The 21,685-nt window shown below is 36.2% G+C and overlaps 1 long non-coding RNA gene across 6 annotated transcripts in view; it reads right to left on the bottom strand.

The window, feature by feature from the left end:
- Window positions 1-21,685, bottom strand: part of LOC128124643 (uncharacterized) — a 181,150-nt gene that overhangs the window by 115,054 nt on the left and 44,411 nt on the right. For all 6 annotated transcript variants that reach the window (XR_008222921.1, XR_008222922.1, XR_008222919.1 and 3 more), the window contains 3 exons: window positions 12,103-12,207; window positions 8,927-9,034; window positions 6,987-7,044 (listed from right to left, as the gene is read on the bottom strand). This is a non-coding gene — a long non-coding RNA (uncharacterized LOC128124643). The remainder of the gene's footprint in view (window positions 1-6,986; window positions 7,045-8,926; window positions 9,035-12,102; window positions 12,208-21,685) is intronic.

The following is a 21,685-nucleotide window of genomic DNA, read 5'->3' as shown; positions in this document are numbered from 1 at the left end:
AAAATATGTTTGAATGTCTTTACAAAAAATGACTTAAAGAAACCCAGATTATAATATGCAGACAATGTCATGTCTAACAGAAAAACCTAAATGGGCCATGGAATATAAAGTAGCCTCAATGAAGGAATGAAACAAAAAGATCTCACCCAAGCTAGATTCCCCATCCTTCATCTACTGCAATAACTATTCTAAACAACCACTCTCCAGGTAGGCATTGTGACCTCCACTGTCCAGGTAGGCATTGTGACCTCTTCTCTTCAGGTAGACATTATAACCTCTACCCTCTAGGTAGGCATTGTGAACTCCACTCTCCAGGTAGGCATTATGATCCCCACTTTTCAGCTAATATAACTGATCTCACTTTCTCATTTTTTACATAATTTCATAATTAGATTTATGAGGGAAAATTGGTTCTTTCCTAATTATTTTACTTCCCTCTCATGTAACTTTTTCTGGGATTTTTTCTAGCTCTTCCTCTTTCTCCTGCTCTTCTTCTTCCTCTTCCAATTCCATCACAATAGACTATTTACAAGTCAACAGCCCAAATCACTAAAATAACAGAATTAATCTATTATTCAGACATTCAATGTCAATTATAGTGCATCTTTTCTGTGAATGCACATAAAAATTAGAATTCCATATAAGAATTCCTAGCTGTGCAAAACTGAAATACATCCTCACATTAAAGCTTGGTATAAATGGCAAAAGCCTTAGATGGAGGCTACAACATATTTTTTTTGCATACAAACTATATTCCAACTGGGAAGCATACTTGTACTGGAGATTGAAGGCCCAAAAAATGGTATAAAACATATTTAATAGCAATGAGAATCATTCATCTCCCTATACCCCCTGACATTCCGGGCTGTTGACTGGAGAAGCTCAATGAATGACACATTTTTTTTCTGAGCATAGCTGATGCTTCTTGGAGGTTACAGGGAAGGTATGCTCTATGTTGCTGATGAAGAGCTGACTCAGCAGCCCCACTTCAGGACTTCTTACAGAAAGATTTGTTGGTAAAGACTTCACAAGATCTGTTCATTATTTCACCTTCACTTTGAAAATAGTTTTGTTTAAAACAAATTCTTAATTAAGTTAGTTTTCCAATAATTCAAATGTGCTACTACAGTGTTGCAAGGTCTCTCACTTTCTGTCATCTCAGGGCTCATGGAACTCTGCAGAAGAGGTGGTGGGAAGTTTGCAAGAGTCAGAGGGGATGGAGGACACTAAGGAAATAAGTACATCTAGACACAACAGGACTGATGCACATATCAACTCACAGAGACTGTGGCAGTGAAGTGGTTTAAAGAAAAATGGTCCCCAAAGGGAGTAGCACTGTTAGGAAGTATGGCCTTGTTAGAGGAAGTATGTCACTCAAAGCAGGCTTTGAGGTCTCATATGTGCTCAAGTCATACCCAGTGTCTCAAACTACTTCCTTTTGCCTGTGAGTCAATATGTGCAGACTGAACTCCAGTACCTTGTCTGCCTGCATGCTGCCATGTCCCACCATGATGATAACGGACTAAACCTCTGTAACTATAAGCCACCCCATTAAATGTTTTTCTTTATAAGAGTGGCTATGGTCATGGTGTCTCTTCACAGCAGTGGAAACCCTAAGACAGGCAGCATACACAGGGCCTGCAAGGTCTAAGTCAGATAGGGTCCCAGCACTGAGAGAAGAAGTGAACACAAATCTCCATTTCTAGCCCAGAATCTATCTCCAACTGATAACCACTTGCAAAGGAAAATTAGTTTTCTCCAAAGGAGTCTCAGTAAGAAAACAAACTACACTTAAGCCCCATGTCCACTGGTGGTTGGTCAGCAGAAAATGAACTCATTGGTATTTTTTGTTTGTTTGTTTGTTTTTGTGTCATACTGCTTTGTCTGGCATTTCTTTCTTATTACCTTATGAGATTTTTTTCTTACATTATGGTTTCTGGTTTATGTTTTTATGAGATTTTTGTGTGTCCAAATGTGTGTGTCTCTGTGTCTATGGGCGTTTCTTGTGCTTTTTATTTGGCTCTTTTTTATGTTTCTTTGTTTTGTCCTATACTGGTTTGCTTGTTTTTACTTTATTCTAATGAAAGAGAGAAAGAAAGGGTGTGGATTCACATGGTTGGGAAAATTGGGAGGATCTTGGAGGAGCTGGGGGAGGGGAAACCATAATTGGAATATATTGTATGAAAAATATATTCTCAATAAGTTAAAGTGCTTTCTCACCTTCTTTCCCATGTTAGTTTCTTGTCCTGTTTCTGTGATAAAATACTGACAAAAATCACTTAAGAGAGAAAGTGTTTACTTTGATCCAAAGCACAGTCCATCATGAATGAGAAGTTGAAGCAGCAGGAGCTTGGAGCAACTGGTCACACTGCTTCCATAGTCAGAGAATCAAGACATGAATGTTGTGTTCAGTCTATTTCCTCCTATTGAGAGAGTCAAAGATCCCAGCACAGGAAATGGCACTACCCATAGTGGGCAATTTTTCCACCACATTAACCTAATCAAGAACATCCCTTGCCAGGGCAGTAGTGGAGCACACCTTTAATATCAGCAATCAGGAGGCACAGGCAGGTGGATCACTGTGAGTTTGAGACCAGCCTGCTCTACAGAGCAAGTGCTAATATAGCCAGAGATGTTACACAAGTAAACCGTGCCTCAAAAACAAAACAAACAAACAAAAAGGAATATCCCTCACAAGCATACCCAGGTGCTAACCTAATTTAGATGATCCCTGACAGGTAACTCCAAAAGCTTGTCTCATAAGTTGCACCAGATCCTGTCAAGTTGACCATTGGCACTAACCATCACAACTGCTTTTTGGTGATGATATTTGCTTACCATATTGGATTATGACTATGCGTTGAGTCACTTTTTGTGTGTCTAGGATTCTTCACGAAACTTTGACTGTTAGTACTGTAAGGGTGTGTCTGGATGCTAATCCACTTGGATTCATCCTCCCCAGAGCATATTAACATTAGTTCTGAACTCATAGTTGCATATTTCCATAAACTTTTCAAGGTTTTCAGTCTTTCTTTTGAAATCTTACTCACTACTTTGCTCCTGGCTCTTTATGTGTGATGGTATGCTGGTTGGGATTCCAGACTTCCTACAGAAACCACTGATTTTTCTGTTGGCATTAATTTCTCCTTTTTGTTCAAATTTAATAATGCATATTTAACAACCATATTTACTGGTTGATTTTTGCAAATATACTCTTGAAACTGCACAGTAAATTATTTTGGTTATTTCATACCCGAAACCTACATTTACCATTTTTACAAAAAACTTCTAACACAAAGTTCATTGATTTTTACACCCAATTTTGTCCCCTCCCAATATTTTGTCCCCATTTTAAAAGGTTTTCTACCTGAATTTTTTCTCTAAACATGGGCCTCATATTTTCTTTATTTGTATGTCATTTGATATCTTCTTATTGCTAGACATTTTAGCAATTAAGTAGCGATTCGTCTTTTCTTATTCTGATGGATGTTGATAATAAAAACATCTTTCTTTCAATTATGAATTATTCCATTAGCTATGGAATTATTACTTACATTTATGACTATAGTTGAAAAGTTTCTTCATGAATTTATATTTATAAGGTACTTCTCACCAGTTTTCTTAATTACTTACATGCCAATTAGCTACTAAAATAAAATGAACTTTAGGGGTGACTTCAAATAGTTTCATTTTTCACTATAGCCTACTGTACATATTTTAACATATCTGATAGTTTAATTTAAAACATTATAAACTCACAAGGCCAAGTCTACCAGCCTATGCAATAGAAACCACAAATTTCTTCACTTGTTCTTGTAATCAATCATTACCATTTATTTATTATCAAGAACTGTAGTAGTAGTAAGTCTGGGGCTTTTCTCAGTAGTTACAAAATATCTAGAACAGTGGTTCTCAACTTTCCTAATGCTACAATCCATTAATATAATTTCTCATGTTTTGGTGACTCCTAATCCTAAAATTATTTTGTTGCTACTTCATAACTGTAATTTTGCTATTGTTATGAATTGTAATGTAAATATATGGTATGAAGGATATCTGATATGTGACTCCTGTGAAAAGGTCATTCATCACAGCAAGAGAAACCCTAACTAAGATAATCCCCAAAGGAGTCATGACCTACACATTGAGAAACACTGATCTAAAGGATACATTTTAATTTTAATCACCTACATCAAATGTGAAAGAAAATACAAAATTAATTTTCTCAAAATTTTAACATAAATGTTAATTTTAAAGGCACAGATTTAACACCTCAGAAAGTCATATGTATTTATATATATATGGAATTAAAATGGATTTTAATTTCATGACAATTGCTAAATTTTAATCTTTATTATGAAAGGGAAAGTGATATGTTCTTAATTTGTCATTGTTCTCCACAGAACATGTTTAAAACCATATTCTATATATATCCTTAAGAAACAAAAGGATAATGCACCTAATGATGCAGCAAATAAGCTTGTATCTACCTTCAAGATTTATATTTTGTCTTGCAATTTTCATATTATCCATTTGAATTATTTCTGGTGGCATTTTGGACTTCATACAGGAGTTACAACTCAGTCTTACCATTTTAGCATCACAAGTGCAAAGATATGAAAATGTCAAAACCCAGTCATTGTTAACTGTAGAAAAATATGCCAAGTGCAAACAGTTCTTTTGTTGAATCTGAACAAAGACTTCCCTCCAGCCCCAAAACTGTCAGGGGAACCATTTCAAGTTCTGTAAGTCCCAAGAGAGCAGGAGGATGCTCACATGAAAAGAAAACGACACTTTTGTCTATCTTTCCCAGAAAGCAAAGAAAAGCTGCCACTCGGGAGAGTGAGCTGTCTGAGCAAATAAATACAAAACAGCATTAAATTCCCACACAGGTAATGGGTTTCACTGGGGCATTTTGTTTCTTACATTGTTTTAGTGGTCCTTCTCCTCCCTTATTTGTGTGACCACTGCCTTAGTTTTTGTTTGTTTGTTTGTTTGTTTGTTTTTGTTTTTTTTTTTTGTGAAGAGACACCATGACCATATCAACTCTTATAAGGGAAAACATTTAATTAGGGTGGCTTACAGTTCAGAGATTCAGTGCATTATCATTATGGTGGGACGTGGTGGCATACAGGGAGACATGGTGCTGGAGGAAAAGCTGAGAGTCCTACATCTTGCAGGCAACAGGAAATGCTCTCTGTGTCACACTGAGGGAAGCTTGAGGAAAAGAGACCTTAAAGCCTGCCCTCACAGTGACATACTTCCTCCAACAAGGCCACAAGTACTCCAAAAATACCATACTTCCTAATAGTGCCACTGTCTTTGGAGACCATTTTGTTTTAAATCACACCACACCACCTTCTGCTGGTTTCTTCCCTTTCCCCAGTAACCTCCTCTGTGCATGCAAGTGAAATGAACCTTATTAAATTTTTACTCTTCCATTGACTCCCCTAAGATCTCTCCCTCCCCTCGTATGGCATCCTTTGTATTTAAAGCACCCTAACAACAAATGTGCACACAAGTAAAAATAAAAATCTATGAGCTATGTGAGAGAGGCAACAAGTAGGATTTACATTTCTGAGTCTGGTTCAGTTATTTTTTAATAACGTAATGATTTCAAGTCCCATTCGTTGCGCTGAGTATGTCATGTTTACATTTTTCTTTAAAGATGCATAAAATTCCATTATGTTTATGTACAGTATTTTATTTATCCATTCTTCTGTTGGTTGACAATGAAGTTGGTTTTTTTTTTTTTTTTTTTTTTTTTTTGGTTTTTCGAGACAGGGTTTCTCTGTGTAGCTTTGCGCCTTTTCTGGAATTTGCTTTGGAGACCAGGCTGGCCTCGAACTCACAGAGATCTGCCTGTCTCTGTCTCCCGAGTGCTGGGATTAAAGGCGTGCGCCACCACCGCCCGGCTGACAATTAAGTTGGTTTTATTTGTATCCATCATGAATAGTGTAGCTACAAATGTGTATGTGCAATCATCCCTATGGTAAGGCTTAAAAGTCTTTTGGGATATTCTCAGATGTGGTATGGCTGGGTCAAATAGGATTTCTATTTTTAGCATTTTAAATAAATTCTGTAGTGTTAATGTTACTATGGACAGAGAAGAATTCCTTTGTCTTTATATCCTTTCCAGAATGTATCATTATTTATTTTCTTAATCATAGCTACTTTGAGGTAAGATTGCTTTTTTAGAGCAATTTTACTTTCCATGTCCCTGATATCTAAGAATGTAGACACTATAAAATAAGGTCTCTTATGCTTATGGATTGACAACTAATATTGAAGAAATGTCAATGTTATCAAAAGTGATCTATAGATTCAACTAAACCCCCATCAAAATTCCAATGACATCATTCACAGATTTTAAAAGGCATCCTAAAATTCATATAGAATTATGAAAGACTGCAAGTAGCTAAAGCAATCCTAAAAGAAGAATGCAGTTGAAAGCATCATAATGCATGACCTCAAATTACACCTCAGACCTATAGTGACAAAGAACAAATTGCTACAAAAATAAATGGAATAGACGAGTGATGAAATATTTATTAGAAGTGCTGGAGAGATGGCTTAGCTTAATTAAGAGGATTTGAGTTTAGTATCCAGCACCCAAGTTTGGTGGCTCACAGAGGCCTGTAAATCCAGCTCCCTTCTGACCTCTGTGGGTATGTTCACACATGTGGCATACACTCAAATAAATATAAAGAATTCATGCCTTGAAAAAATAATAGCCAAAACAGATGATAGACAGCCTGAATATGCACACAAAAGAATTTAACTGAAGATTTATTTCTCACCCAGCAGAGAAATCTATTGAAACTGCATTAAAGACCTTACTTAATGCAGGACCTAAAATGCAGAAATTTCAAAACAAAAAGAAAAACTTAGAAATAATACCTCAAGACATGCATAAGCACAAATCTTCTGAAAAAATGTCTCCAGTAGCAAAGAAAATAACACCAAGAATTGCCAAGTTGGATTACCTGAGATTAAAAGTCTTCTGCACAGCAAAAGAAACCATTTCCAGAGTGAAGAGCCAAGCTGCAGAAGAAAATTCAATCATTGTTTGAGAAGGGAGATTAGTATCAAGATTACATGAAAGAGTTTAAAAATAAAAACAAAATTAACCAAATCTTTTAACTTGTACACTGCTTTAAAGGGAGGCAATACAAGATGCCAATAATTATTTTAAATAGCCTTTTTATAAAACATTTGTTCATTTTAATCCTGGCCACAGTTTCCCCTCCATTCTCTCCTCCCAGCCCCCCTACCCTCACTTTGTTCCCTCTCCCAATATATTCCTTCTCCGTTTCTGTTTAGGAAAGAGCAGGTCTCCCATGAGTATCAACAAAACATGGCATATTAGCTTGCAGTAAGACTAAACACCTCCCCATGTATTAAGGGTGGGCAAGGTGACCCAGTATGAGGCTTCCCAAAAGCCAGTAAAAGAGTTGGAGACAGCCCCTGCTCCCAATGTTAGGAGTCCCACAAGAAGACCAAGCTACACAACTGTAACATATGCAGAGTGCCTAGGTCAATCCCATGCAGGCTCCTTGCTTGTCGGTTCAGTCTCTGTGAGCCCCTGTGAGCCCCTGTGAGCCCCTGTGAGCTCAGGTTAGTTGATTCTATGGGTTTTCTTGTAATGTCCTTTACCCCTCTGGATCCTAGAATCTGTTCTCCCACTCTTCTGTAGGATTCCCCATGATCCACCTATTATTTTGCTGTGGATCTGCATCTGTTTCCATCAGTTGTTGAATGAAGCCTCCCTGAAGACAGTTGGGCTAGGCATCAATTTATGTGTATAGCAGAATATTGTTAGACATCAGAATTACAGACCAATATCACTTAAGAACATTGATTCAAAAATACTCAATAAAATACTGGCAGACAGAATCCAAGAACACATCAAAAAGATCATCCACCACGATAAAGTAGGCTTTATTCCAGAGATGCATGGATGATTCAACACATAAAAATCTGTCAATGTAATCTACCATATAAAAAAGCAAAAACAAAGCCCAAATGATCATCTTGTTAGATGCTGAAAAAGCCTTTGACAAAATCCAATGCCCCTTCATGATTAAGTAGCCTTTTAATTATAATAATTTTAAAGAGAAATATGTGCCAAACATGTTGTAGGCACAGATATATGGAGCCTGATTCAAAATGTGACTTCACTTCCTGAAGTCTGGTTTCTACAAAACTCACTCTGAGGGAAAACTGAATCTCAGAGAAAGAAGATATCAAGAGGTTTTATTTCACACTCTTGTTAATTATTTGAAGGAACTCCCTCCTGGATCTTGTTGCTCTGACTTACTTAGGTTCCTCAACATGTACTTCTTAGAGCTCTTTCAATACAGTTATAATTCCTTACTGACTTTTAGCATTCAATATGTCTTTTCCTAGTCTGTCTGCTGAATGATGCTGACATAGACAGTACAGGTATCATACCATTAAATAGTTTGCTATACAGATGGGGCTGTCCTTTACCTCCTAAACCCTTTGACTCTGTCTCTGAAATGTAGGAATAATAGGTGCATATATTCAAAACCAGGTTGCAATTTTGAAAGAAAGATTGTTTTATTAAAACATAATATGTTTAATTATTTGAGAATTTCACATAATGCACCCCAATTACACTCACTTCCCAGTACTCACAAGCCAACTTCCCCCATTCTTGTAACTCCCCCACCAAAAAAAAAGAAGAAGAAAAAAAAAGTCCAATTTGTGTTGCCCATGTACTCTCTGGAGCACGGTCACACATCCAGTGGCCAGCCTCTTAAAGAAAATTGAGACTTGTCCCCCCCACCAGAAGACATCAATATTAATGTTCTTAAATTACAAAATACTTTGGGAAAGTATGGAAATGTTCATGAGAGAAAAATATATTACAAATTTCTCAATATCACTGTAAAAGTAATACCTTAATAATCCAGTTCTGTTTTATATCATAGCTGACCAGTTGGCTACTATGATAAGAGAAGAGGTAACACATTTGGTAAGGATATGAGGAAAGATAAGCCTGTATGTCCTGTTGACAAGAACAAAAATTAGAGCCGAATTAGGAAAAGCAAAATGGAGGTTGCCAAAAACATTACAAATTATAGCTATCTTGTGATCCAGTAACCTCTCACTATATATTACAAATTAAATCAACATTTATGCAGATAGATGTGTTCTCCTGTACAAAACAATAGCATTGTCCTCAAAAGCCAAGATGTGGAAGCAACTGAAGTGTCTGTGGAATGAACCAACAAAGTCTCCTATGTACATGATTATACTCATATTAATATTTTTCTTGCATAAAAATGGAGCAGATATTGCCTTTTGAAATAATATGATTAATTCTAGAAAACACCATTATTATACAAGCTAGACATCGAATAAAACAAAAAACAGTTTTGTGTTATCTTACCTAAAATAGAATATAAAATGAATTGGGCAATATTTCTTCTGTTTTTACTTTGTGGAATAATTTGAGGACTATGGGCATTATCTTTCCTTTAAAAGTATGATAAAATTCTGCACTAAAACTATATTTGGCCCTGGGCCTCTTTTTTTTTTTTTTTTTTTTTTTTTTTTTGTAAGGAGACTTAATGATTGCTTCTATTTCACTAGGGGTTATACGTCTGTTTGAATTGCTTATCTGATCTTGACTTAACTTTGGAAAATTGTACCTAACAAGAAAATGATCTTCTTTTAGATTTTCCAATTTAGTGAAGTATAGATTTTGAGAGTATTTCCTTATGATTCAGTGGATTTCCACAGTATCTATTATGCTCCCCCTTTAATCTCTAATTTTATTAACTTGGATATTCTTTCTCTCTGCATTTTTGTTAACTTGGATACGAGTTTCTCAACTTGTTGATTTTCTTTAAAAACACAACTCTTTGTTTTATTCATTCTTTGTGATTTGTGCTTTTTTTCTATTTTGTGATTTCTGCCCTGAGCTTGATTATTTCTTGCCCTCTCTGCCACTTGGGTGTGATTACTTCCTTTTGTTCTAGAGCTTTCAGGTGTGTTGTTAGGTTGCTAGTATGAGAGAATTCCAATTTTTTTTATGTAAGCATTAGTGCTTTTAGAACAGCCTTCATTGTGTCCCATATGTTAGGGTACGCTGTGAATTCATTTTCATTCAATTATAGGAAGTCTCTGATTTACCAGTTCTGTCTATTCACTTTTCATTTAATAATGAGTTGTTCAGTTTCCATGAGTTTGTAAGCTTTCTGTTGTTTCTACTTTTTGTTGATATCCACCTTCAATATGTTGAAGGTCAGATAGAATTCAGGGTCCTATTTTGATTTTCTTATATTTGTTGAGACTTCTTTGTGTTTGATCATGTGGTCAATTTTGGAGAAAATTCCATGAGATGTTGAGAAGAAAATATATATTTTTGTGTGTTTGGGTGAAATGTTCTGTGAATATCTATCCATTTATTTATAAGTTCAGTTAGCTCCCACATTTTTCTGGTTATTTGTTGTTTATATAACCTGTAGGTTATTGAAATCTCCTATTGTTAGTGTGTGAGGATCAACGTGATTTATTATAAGGCTATACTAATAAAAACAGCATAGTATTGGCACAAAAAAACAAATATATTGATCAATAAAGAATTGAATTAAAGACCCAGACATAAATCTACATGCCTATGGACACTTGATTCTGAATAAAGAAGCTAGAAATACATAATAGAAAAATGAAAGCATTTTCAACACATGATGCTGGTCAAACTGGTTGTGTGCATACATGTAGAATAATTCACATAGGTCCATACTTATCACCCTGCACAACACTCAATTCCAAGGGGATCGAAGACGTCAACATAAAGCCATATACACTGAATCTGACAGAAGAAGACGTGAAGAGTATCCTTGAACTAATTGGCACAGGGAAAAAATTTCTGAATAGAACACCTATAGATCAGGCACTAAGATTAACAACTAATAAATTAAACCTCACTGGAAGCTTCTGCATAACAAAGGACACTGTTATTCAGAAAAAGTCGTAGCCTATATAGAACAGGAAAAGAGATTTATTTATTTGTCTATTTATTTATTTATTTATTTTGGTTTTTTTCAAGACAGGCTTTCTCTGGGTAGTTTTGGTGCCTGTCCTGGATCTCGCTCTGTAGACCAGGCTGGCCTCAAACTCACAGAGTTTTCAGGAAAGGTGCAAAACTACACAGATAAATCCTGTCTCAAAAAACCAAAATAAATAAATAAATAGATAAATAAATAAGTAACTAAATAAATAAATAAGAAATGTTGAACATTTTTAGCCATCAGGGAAATGTAAATAAAAACTACTTTGAGATTTTGTCTTAAACCTGTCAGAACGGCTAAGATCAACAAAACAAGTGAAAGCTCATGCTGTTGAGGATGTGGAGTAAGATGAGCACTCCTCCATTGTTGGCAGGAGTGCACGTTCACACAACCACTATGGAAAACAATTTGGTGGTTCTTCAAGATGATGTGAATTGATTTACTCAAGATCTAGCTATACTACTCTTGGGCATACATTGAAAGAATGCATCATCCTACCACAGAAACACTTGCTTGGCCATTTTCACTACTGTTCTCTTCACAATAGCCAGACATTAGTGTAGCTAGAGTTTTCTTGCCTGGCCCACAGTCAGGACAAATCTCTCTCACCCGCCAGTTCCACAGCCATTCAGACCCGACCAAGTAAACACAGAGACTTATATTGGTTACAAACTGTATGGCCGTGGCAGGCTTCTTGCTAACTGTTCTTACAACTTAAATTAATCCATTTCTATTAATCTATACCTTGCCACGTGGCTTGTGGCTTACCGGTACTTTACATCTTCCTTGTCCTGATGGCGGCTGGCAGTGTCTCCCTCACCCAGCTTCCTGTTCTCTCAATTCTCCTCTCTGTTAGTCCCGCCTATACTTCCTGCCTAGCCACTGACAATCAGTGATTTATTCATTGACCAATCAGCAACACATTTGACATACAGACCATCCCACAGCACATTAGGAAAAAAAAATATAGACGTTCCTCAAAAGATGAATGGGTAAAGAAAATGTGATTCAACAGAGTATTACTGAAACATTGAAAATATGGAATAATGAAACTTACAGGAAATATCTGGAACTAGAAAAAATCATCTTGAGTGAAATATCCCAGATCCAAAAAGACATTATGATCAGTGCCTTGTTCAACCATCATGAGAGAAGCTTCCTCCTGGTGCAGATGGGAACAAATAAAGAGTCACACAGCCAGATAATAATCAGAAAATGAGAGACCTTGGAACACTCATCCCTACATTAAATGTCTCCATCAAGTCCCTCCTCTTGGAGCTCAGGGAACTTGTGAAACAGGAGGCAGAAAGAAAGTAAAACACAGAAGTGATGGAGGATACCAAGAAAACAAGACCTTCTAAATCAACATAAGCAAAGCTCATATGAACTCACAGAGAATAAAGCAGCATGCTCAGATCCTGCACAGGTCTGCATCAGGTCCTATGTGCTTAGATTAAAGTTTCCAGTTTAGTGTTTTTATGGGATTTCTGAATGTGTGAAGGGATGGGTCTCTGATACTTTTGCCTTCCGGTGGTCTGTTTTGTCTGACTTTAATGTGACATTTTTTATTTTATCTTATTATGTTTTATTTTTGCGATTTTTTTTAAAAAAATGAATGAATAAGTAAGTGAATGAATGAATGAAAACCTAGCCACTAGGGTTAAGGTCAACAATGGAACTGTCATTTATCCCTGCCAAGAAAGGGAGAATCAGTTTTCTCAAATGGAATGACATTGGGTATTCTAACTACTCCAGTGCAGATCTCATGGTCAAGACTAGTTTATCAACAAATAATTAACTCCTTAGTGTTTTTGTGCTTGTGCTTTCATTGGTCTACAGTTTTGCTAATTTTTTTTTCTTTTGGGGTGATGTTGCATTTTGTTTTCTAGGTTTGAGTCATTTTATTGTTGTATTGAGCTTTTTGTTTGTTTTTTTGAGAAAAAAATTAAAGTTCGGTGGATAGGGAGGAAGAGAGGATCTGGACGAACTTGGGAGTGGAAAATATGATCAGGATATATTGAAATTCAAAATTTATTTTAAATGATAAAATATCAAAAAAATAAAAAAAAATATTGAGACAAGGCAGCCAGAATGTCAGCTACCAGGGTTGGGGAGAAATAAGAAGTACAGAGGTGTGAATCAAAAAGGAATATATAGCAGCTTTGTAGAAGCAATAGTTTGCAAATGTACCTCATGGAGAGTAGAGTGAAGGATACCATACTGCACGCTGAGAATTTGTCAAGAGAAGAGATTTCAACATTTATACCACATGCACAAGTGACTTGTGAGGTGATGGATGAGATAATCTAGTAAAACTTTCATGTATATGTACTGTAAAATATCAGTCTTTATTCTTTAAATATAGACAAAAATAGCATTTACATACAGTAACACTCTGACTGACTACTAGTCATTTCAAACACTCACTCACTCACCTTTTCACTTATTGTACATGTACTAAAAATATACTGATACACAAAGACAATATTTATATGATAACTAAACCCTAATTCTATGCTGCATGGCAGTCATGAATGCATGGGGCAGATTTGAGGAAGCAGAGATGAAAATTGAATCATTTACAAAAGTTATACAGGGCCCCCAAAGGATCCTTCATGGATTTCTTACAAAGGCCATCTTCAGCAGTAGATAGAATACTACCAAATTCAGAAGCTAGACAGATAATCATTGAATTTTTGGCTATTGAGAATGTGAATGCAGTATGCAAGAGGGTAATCAGACTGTTAAAGGTCAAATCAGCACCCTTGGAGGATTGGATCAGGGACACAATTAATATTGAATATCATGACCATGATGATATGTGGATAGGAGAGTTGATATCAAGAGTTTTGAGGAAAAATAATAATGTCAGATGCTTTAATTTTGCAGCATACAAAGTCACCTAAAAAGGGATTGCAAACAGGGTGTTCCTAGAAACAATGTTTCTTCAAGGAACAGTGGCAACAGAATGTCCCTCCATTCTGGAATATGCAGAAGGTGTAGTAAAGGTAAACATCAGACTAAGGAATGTAGACCAACAAGGGGAATACAAGGTAATCCTTTGCCTCCGCCATTGGGAAACTTATGCAGGCCCCCATGGCAAATTTAGTTCTTTCCTTTCCTGCCATCACAGAAGAAACCGCTTCTCAGAGCAATTAAATAACCAAATGCCTATTGGAATGAATCAGGCTGCTCAGGGTAATAGAATAGCTACAGTAGAGAGAACAGGAAATTCAGGAGAAACCATAAAGTGGATTTTTTGACCAACTTTTGTAAATGAACAAAGACCAAAATTAAATATACAAATAAGTGACCTTCTCTTGGAAGGTTTTGTAGACACAGGTGTGGACATCACAATAATTGCACCAGAATTTCGGCATCCAAATTGGCCTCTTCAGGAGAAAAATGTTCAGCTTTTAGGGATTGGAACATTATCTCAAGTGAAACTGAGCACAAGATGGGTTGAATATATAGGGTCAGAAGGACAGATAGGAAAATTAAAACCATATGTGGCTAATATAGCTATGAATTTATGGGATCATAGCCTATTACAACAATGGAATACCCAGATTAACATTCCTCCAACCTCACAAACAAGTCTAAATGAACACATGTTTCTGAGAGAAATATTAGGAGGTATTATTATAAAGGACAGTCACTGGCCATACAGACTGTACAAGAACAAGGAACAACAACTGATGATGTTTCAGGAATAGGAGTCATCACTTATATATAACCCACATCTGATATCATACGTGATCAGGCCCTTTAGCACAAAGTAATGATGAGATCAATAAACCATTGATAGGAAATGTGCTGGAGGCCTCAGAATTTCATGAAAACATCATGTCAATAGTAAGGGTTTAAAAAAGGATTTTCCATAACCTGGCAACAAGTCAAGGAAATGATAAGGAAATATCCTAATTGTTCTTTTTACAATCAGACTCTGCTGCCAGCAGGATGCAACCCAAAAGGTACTCAGAAGAATGAAATCTGGCAGATGGATGTGTTTCACTTTGTAGAATTTGGAAAATTGAAATATTTACACCACACCACTGATACCTATTCAGGATTTCAATGGGCAACTGCTTTGAGTTCAGAAAAAAAGCTGATTCTGTAATCACTCATTTGCTAGAAGTTATGGCCATGATGGTTATACCTGCACAAATTAAAAATGACAGTGCTCCAGCATATATCTCTGGTAAAATGAAACAATTTTTGCTTATTATAATGTAAAGCATATTACAGGTATACCACATATTCCTACAGGCCAAGTAGGTATAAAAAAGATCAAATCATACACTAAAGGATATTGTAAGTAAACATAAAGGGGTAACTAAAAACCCCAGAAATAGATTACATAATGCTCTATTAACTCTGAATTTTCTCAATACTAATGAGAAAGGGACAACAGCTGCAGAGAGACATTGGATAACAGACAAAAAAACCTGCAAAATTAAATCACCCTATATACTTTAAAGATGTGCTGACCTCAGAATGGAAACCAGGATATGTATTATGTTGGGGACAAAGTTTTGTTTAGGTTTCCACAGGAGAAGAAAAGCTATGGATACCAGCAAAATTGATAAAGGTTTGATTTGAACAGAGAGGCCTCTTAATTAGAAGAGGTGATAGTTCATCAGCCAGAATGACCATCCAATTTAAAATTAACTATACCACTAACAAATGCTTTTCATTTAATCAGATATAACTTGCCAAAAGGGAACCTCCAAAATGTTAGGCTTGGGGAAGGGTTTTTGTTTTTGTCTTTCAGGATAATGAAGGCTAAAGAATCTGAAAAACACTGGACAAATGAGACATCTGAAGAAAAATGACAAATCATCTAGAAAAAAATGTCCCAACAAAGAGAGTAAATTGGCCTATCGGTATATCACATATAAACTTTCATAAGTCTTCTTAAATGTTTGTTTCTCCTCTTCTCTACAGACACATAACGCAAACTGTCTTTATGTAGTTAAAGATTTAATTAAAAATTAAAGCTGGTTTTGCAGTGGGAAAATGACTCTCTCTTTCTCTAAAGCCAAACATGTTTGTTAAAAGAAAATGCAATATCTCTATCATGTCAGAACAGTCATCTGATATGGAACAGAAGAAAACCAAAAATATGGGACTGTTCTATTGCCACTGATTTCATGATTCTTTGGTTCTATTTTGATTCTTTAAACTTTTTTTAAGGTATGAATTTTATATCAAAATTTATAGGATTTATATATATGTGTGTATATATATATATGTATATACATATAACTTTTGTTATGATATTAATGGTCATATAGAGTACTAACAAATTCTAGAAAAAAGGTTTCATGTAGCTGCCAGGACATGTTTCTGTGATTTAGTTTCTATCAGTTTTCTGCAAGGAATCATGTCCATGACTAACAGCAAATTTGAAGTGTCCAAAAATATGATGGGGCCCCACAATGACAATTCCATGAGGGAAATAATAATACCACTAAGCTGAAACACATTACCAAAATTCAACTTTGGACTACAAATTGCTCAGGACAATTTTGAGATGGCAAGATAAGATGATCCAGCCTCATAGACTATTTGAGGGAGGACTTGAGATAAGCCCTGTACTTTTGCATTAAGCAGAGAATGGACAACAAATAATACCTCCCCCAGGATTTGACAATTAACCCCAAATTTTTCTTTTCAGGATCCCCTAAATACGCCTTTGCCCACAAAGAGCAAGAAGTAATTTTAAGAGTACAATGCCCACATTCCCAAGAGGTAGGTGATTTTTGATCTTTCAAAGGGTTTTGGATAATTGTCATTGTTTAGGATGGTTAGTTACAAGTTGTTATTATTAATGGTCAGGAAAAAGGCTAAACAAAGGAAATTAGATTTAAAATTCTTGTTTTTTTAAAAAAAGAGTATGTAGATAAGAGTTAGATTATTGAATCTACTCTAAAAATGATACAGAAATGATAGAATAAAGGGTAGATTATTAAATTTACTCTGAAAATAAAAAGGAGAGGATATAGATATGATATAGATAAAAAGGTAGATTACTGAATTCACTTTTAAAAGGCAACTACTAGTTTTATTTTACATTGGATTTGATTTTTGTATATTGTATACAAATTATGTATATTGCTACAATTTGAGATTGATTTTGTTAGAAAATGCAGTACATATATTTCAAATCTTGTTCACGGTATTGTAACTATACAGTTCATTTACACTGTAATGAAATTTCTAATCCTTGAAAGTTATTATTACCAACTACTACGATATAAAGAAATGAAAGTGAGTAGTTAGTCATTACAATTGAACTTGTAGTCACATTAGGTATATTTTCAAGGTTAAGTGTAGCTAGAGTTTTCCTGCCTGGCCCATAGTCAGGACAAATCTCTGTCACCCGCCATTCCCACAGCCACTCAAACCCGACCAAGTAAACACAGAGACTTATATTGGTTACAAACTGTATGGCCATGGCAGGCTTCTTGCTAACTGTTCTTATAGCTTAAATTAATCCATTTCCATTAATCTATACCTTGCCACATGACTCGTGGCTTACTGGCATCTTCACATGCTGTTTCTCATCATGGCGGCTGGCAGTGTCTCTCTGACTCAGCCTTCCACTTCCCAGCTTTATTCTCCTCCTTGTCCCGCCTATACTTCCTGACTAGCCAATGGCCAATCAGTGATTTATTTATTGACTAATCAGCAACACATTTGTCATACAGAACATCCCACAGCAGTCAAGCAGAGATATATTTTAGTCAGACAGGTCATCTTCAAACCCTTCAGAGATCTACAGAATATAGCATTTAAGATGTCTTAATAACATAGATATTTTTCTTTTTTTATGACTATGAGACATGTCTGCTCCTATCAGCACCAATCTACTTAAAAAAAGATAAGGGCATTGAAGAACCTCTACATGGAGCTGACTTTCATTGTGCAAAAGTTAGCCACTGTGCAAGAAAGTGCCCTCGCATCAACTGCTGACAGTATGCTGTACAAAATGGTCAAACAGGATACAAAACAAAGGACTGCTGATCCTTGCCAAGACAAGTATGGTTGCCGCTTTGGCAACAGGCATCCTGTGAGGCCAGGGCAATATGGCACCATCACTGAAGTGGCTTTACAATCTTGAAAAGGTACAGTGCCCCTTTCTTTGGAAGGCAGCTGAGCAGGCAGTGGGAAGATGGCTCCTGGTGTGCAGTGGAACAGTAGCTGGAACAGTTATTCTTGGAGGAGTAACTAGGTTGATGGAGTCTGGCCTCTCAATGCTAGACTGGCATTTAATAAGGGAGATGAAGCCACCCAAAAGCTGAGAATAATGGGACACTGAGATGAAGCCATCCACAAGCCAAGAATAGGCAGTCAAATTCCAAAAATACCAGCAATTTGCAGAATTTAAAATCCTGAATCATAACAGGACACTGGCAGATCTCAAGTTTATTTGGTACATGGAATACTCACACTGAATTTGGGGTCAAGCTATAGGCCTTGCCTATATCCTGCTTCATAAATGAGTCTGTCAGTTATGCTAAGCCTGTAGGCTGAAGATGATGCCCTAATGTGCAGAGAAACCTCGGGTGACTGCCCAGGCAGCTGACTGTTTCTGTCACAACTCACATTTTTTCAAAGTCACTTGTTTGCACTTCCTGTGTTGCTAGGTAATATTTCCTTCTCGGGTCTCTGACAGAATTGAAGATTATATAGTAATAGTTTTCTTTGTTAAGAAATTCAGAAAATAAATTCTCTAAGAGGTGTAAAGTGTATAAATTTGAAAGACATCATAAGATAGTTTTCTGTTGGTAATATAAGTTAGGATAGAAAATGAATTAGGTACATTTAGGATTCACCAAAACAAGATAGATCATGAAAATTTTCTCTCTAAATTTGTCAAATGCAAATGGACTAGATATTGTTGATGTATTTATTGCTTATAATATTGTGTATAGTTATTGTACTTATTGTATTTCTTATATTAGTTATAACTTTTTATTTTAGACAAAAAGGTGAAATGTTGTGTTGTATTATGTCCCCCAATATACTGTGTCCCCCAGTAAAATTTATCTGAGGATCAGAGGAAAAAGCCAGCTACTATAGTAAACCTAGAATTCGGGCAATAGTAGCATACACCTTTAATCCTATCATTTGGGAGGCAGGAATTTGTCTGGATCTCTGAGTTCAAAGCCACACTGGAAACAGAGTCAAACATGGTGACACATGCCTTTAATCTCAGTACTAACCATAGAGGTCTGGAGGTCTATATAGACAGACAGGAATTGACAGAGCTAGGCAGGAAGAGGAAGTGATGTAGCTGGACAGAGAGCAAATGACATAGCAGTACAGAAAGACATATAGGTGTGGTTATAAAGGAAGTAGCTCTCTTTGGAGACTGAGGTGTCAGTGAGGTAAGGTTAGCTTGTGGCTTTTCCTATTTCTCTGATCTCTCAGGTTTTCACCCCCATATCTGGCTCTGTGTTTTTTATTTAATAAGATCTTCTACCATTCATGTTACATTGGTCCAATAAGGAAGAGGGTGACCTGGTCTGCCCATTATTAAAACTCTCACAGAGAAAATGTTTAGACATTTCCAATGATAGGGCATAGTTCCAGTCCTAGATGTAGTCTGACTTCCTACCCATCTGGTATACATTCAGATGCATCAGACCTCAACATAATATGCACTAGAGATATCAAAACAGTGCAGAACAGGATCTCCTCTAAAACAAAATTCTAGCACTCTAATTAGCTAACAGTATCCATTTCTTATTTAGAAGTTTTGTAGCCAAATTTCAAATGATGTTCATCATTTATTTCTTCACTGAACCAAAGTAGACATTTTAAATATGGCAAAATGAGATTTCACTATTAATCTTGAATATATTCCTTAGCTTTATGTTAACATGTGAGTGGAGGGAACATCTATTTTAAAATATTTCTAGCAGTCTGTCATTCATAGAAATTCACCTTAGGAGTGGTCTGTCATTGAAATAGGATTGGCAGCTCTCTCTAAGACAAGTGCAGTTAATTCATGAGTGTTTGCCCACAGCTTCCCTTTCCAGCCTCTGCTTAGGTATTGAGACTTGGTAAAAACAGTCATTAAGGACAGATGATTCTCACAAAAGGTGTGTTCTCATCTGTGAACATGCAGATCAGGTTTCTCTGGCTCACAGCATGGTGGTCCCTTCTTATTCCTTCATTTGATACAAAGACAATTTAAATTCTTTAAGCCTTAGTGAATCTTTATATTGGTTCACTCACCTACCACAGCAGCAACAGGAATGTTCTGCAGCTTTAGTGAAAGTTATGCAATTTGTCTCATTCAAAGTTGTCTATTTCAGCAGTTCCTGAACACAGCTGTGTGAAACGCAGTACTCCTGGTGACTGTCTTTCCCTTTGCTCTCTGTATGCTCATAATCCTTTTCCAAATGAAATTACGAGCTCTCCATTTTCCTTGAGTGCCTCTATATGGCTTCATAGAGATAGTGTACATATCCTAGGATGTCTTTTAGGCAAGTCCTGCTGATGTAGGCACAGCCATGCTGTTTGAGAACAAAACAAATGTTCACTGCAGGCTTTAGGAAAGCACAGACATTTGTCATGGGACTTGTGTTTTTCTGTGGCTTCCCATACAGATGTTAGAAGGCTCTTGAGGAAGTTAGAATGAGCCAAGTCATTCTGTTTACAGAGAGCTTCTCCAAATTTTAGAGAAACCAAACATATTTTCTTCTTAACATGTCAACTTTCAAAAAATTCTGCTAGGAATATCATGCAATTGCTTATATATGAACATCCTAAAATAAATAGGCTAAGTCTTCCTTAATTTGTTTTTTGAAACATGTATTTCTAAGTACTCCATACTGGCTTGTTGTGATCCTCTTGCCTCAGCCTCCTCTGTGTTGGAATTACAGGCATCCTCCACCATGCCTTGTTCTCACCAGTATAATTAAAGACATAAATTTTGAAACCAGGAAAGATGTCTAACAAAACACACCATGTGTTTTAACTCCCATGCATGCCACAAGCAATCAGATAATGTGTCTTCTTTTCTGTTCATATTTATTTGCACCTATTTAGAGTGCACAGCTATATTGTAGTGTTCTGCCTTCTATCCTTTTACTTTCTCAATTTCAAACTTCACTGGTTGGAGTCATTTTTTTATTAAGAAATTTTTATTCATTTTACATATCAATCACAGATCCCCCTCTCTTCCCTCCTCCAGTTCCCCAGCCTTCCCCTCACAACCCACCCCCCATTCTCTCCTCTGACAAGGTAAGGCCTCCCATGGGGAGTCAGAGTCATTCTCTTTCTCTCTCTCTCTCTCTCTCTCTCTCTCTCTCTCTCTCTCTCTCTCTCTCCTCACTCTGTGTGTGTTGATAGCATTCTTTATTTGAAAGGAATAATTACCAGAGTAATTATAAAACTCTATCTAAAAGCTTATTTCCTGTAGTACAATTGACTAATAAATATTGCCTTTTGTGCTGATCTTAATTAGAAATGTGAAGTAGCTCAATTGTAAAGAAAAAAAGATAGACACTTCAAAGGATTACAAGCCATCTATTTTAAGAATGAGAGTGATTGTAATTCATGTCTAAAAAAGAAAGCTACCATACTTCCAAAGACTTTTGCATAGGCATGATTAGTTTCCATAA

The sequence above is a fragment of the Peromyscus californicus genome, unplaced genomic scaffold (genome assembly GCF_007827085.1).
Source record: "Peromyscus californicus insignis strain IS unplaced genomic scaffold, ASM782708v3 Scaffold_4__1_contigs__length_199733344, whole genome shotgun sequence".
NCBI lineage: Eukaryota > Metazoa > Chordata > Mammalia > Rodentia > Cricetidae > Peromyscus > Peromyscus californicus.
The sequence above is the reverse complement of the archived record's forward strand: the minus strand, read 5'-3'. Positions and strand labels throughout refer to the sequence as shown.